The sequence below is a fragment of the Sorex araneus genome, chromosome 6, assembly GCF_027595985.1.
Source record: "Sorex araneus isolate mSorAra2 chromosome 6, mSorAra2.pri, whole genome shotgun sequence".
NCBI classification, from domain to species: Eukaryota; Metazoa; Chordata; class Mammalia; order Eulipotyphla; family Soricidae; genus Sorex; species Sorex araneus.
This window is the reverse complement of record NC_073307.1, coordinates 51,431,172-51,433,030: the sequence shown is the minus strand read 5'-3', so window position 1 is coordinate 51,433,030 and position 1,859 is coordinate 51,431,172. Positions and strand designations below refer to the sequence as shown.

At 41.6% G+C, this 1,859-nt stretch overlaps 1 non-coding gene across 1 annotated transcript; it reads right to left on the bottom strand.

The window, feature by feature from the left end:
* Window positions 1-1,459: 1,459 nt before the first annotated feature.
* LOC129406241 (U8 small nucleolar RNA) lies at window positions 1,460-1,593 on the bottom strand. Its single transcript, XR_008630895.1, has one exon. It is a non-coding gene; the product is annotated as a U8 small nucleolar RNA (small nucleolar RNA).
* Between the last annotated feature and the right edge of the window lie 266 nt (window positions 1,594-1,859).

Sequence of the window (1,859 nt, the reverse complement as noted above, 5' to 3'; positions counted from 1 at the left end):
TAATAACCACCTTTGGAGAATTATAAAGCACAGTGAAAAGAGAATTGTTTGTGTGCCAGCAAGAATTCCATATCTGTGACTTACGCAGACAAAAAGAAAATCTATATGGGATGCTATTTGTTTATTCTTTGCTGACTAAGAGGCGTTGGGGCCTTGAGAAATCTATTGTGTATAATTCTGGATGACAGTGGCATACGGAACCTTTTGCTAACACTCTCTACTTAAGGATCAGATGGGTTGCAAATGCACAATATTCCCCAACAAAAGAATTCAGAGTGTGTAAGTTGGTTTCAGCTTTGAAGGAATTTGCAGCCTCTGTTCTAAAGAAAACTTCAACATATGGCAAAGAAGAACTTTTCTCATCTCATTTTTTTTTGATTCCTTTGCTTCCTGCAGCAGAATCTCAAAACAAGCTTTGCATGATCTTTTTTCACTTGACAAAAAAAAACATTGGCGGGAAGGAAAGGTACCTCCTGGTATGTTGGTATTTAAGGTTAAGTAATCAAATGTCAAATGCTGGTTTGTTTGACATGGTGGTGTTGACAAACTCATGTCACATGATCAGAGGAACCTTGAATCAACCTTTCATTTCCACTGATACTGCTCATTTGAGTACCTTGAAATCTCCTGCCTCAACATTAAACTTAAAAGTAACTAGTGGAGGGGTGGTAAGGGAGGTCTTTGTTTGTATCCCCAAAGTAGAGAATTCCAAATGTAAGTGTCTGATTCCATTTGACACTTCCATGGACTCTTAAGGAGTCTCTGATTTTTGCTTTAGTTAACTTCCTAGAAGGCCAAATGCAAGCCCTTCATCTGAAGAATCTGCCTTCACACCTCCCCACGCCCACCCCCTGCCACTCCCCCCCCACCGCCACCACTGTGCCAACCTTGATTTCAAGGAGCTAAGATTCAAACCAGGACTCCTCGAGTTTATCTCTGGGTTGCTGTTGTCAAGCTGAGACCAAAAGAGGGATTCTCTCAGGCCAAACCAGTAGGATCTGTGATAAGCTCGCGGGAGTTCTAAGTCTTTCACAAAGACTTAACAGGGATTATGAGGAAGACAAAACCCTCAGCGTAAATTCAACTCTGAGGTCAAGGTCTGCCTCGGGCAGAGGCCCAATCCAGGCAAGTCAAGCCAATGGTGCAGGAATGGACATGTCCGGAAGGGCAGTGGCTGGAGGAACAACACGGATGTTATAAGACATCCATGTGACTCTGCAGAACCCCTCGGTGTGAGGCCCCCTGGGTTTTTCAGAACCAGCTGAGAGTTCTCACCTTAGTGAAAGTGAATAGTGGAGAGAACCATAAAGTCTTCAAAACACTGGATGGTTATTTTCCTGCTTCTTTTGATGGTCAGACCCCCACTCCTCTATTGGGTGGTTTTTATTTCTTTTTCGTTTTGTTTTCTTGGTTTTTTTTTTTAAATTTAATTTAATTTTTTTTTCATTTTTCAAAACTAATCATTAGGAGCAATAAGGAGTGTTGTAACCCCTCATCATGCAGAGACATTTATCAGGAATTTGCAAACTCCAATCATCATATTCTATCTGCCCTCTGACTAGAGGAACAGGTAAGGATTATCCTACCTGAGGATCAATTTAATTTAATTTTTTTCTTGAATCACTGTGAGATACAGTTACAAAGTTGGTCATCATTGTAATTCAGTCATAGAATGGAGGGAAATCAGGGACATTGGTGGTGAGAAATGTACATTGGTGAAGGGATGGGTGTTGGAACACTGCACCACATTGTTTTTAACTGATATGGCCTCATCTTCAGCACCAGGACCCCCCACAGAGCATAATCTAAACTGCTCAGATTTCCTCGGACATCCTTCCCATCAGCTCTGCAACTTGTAC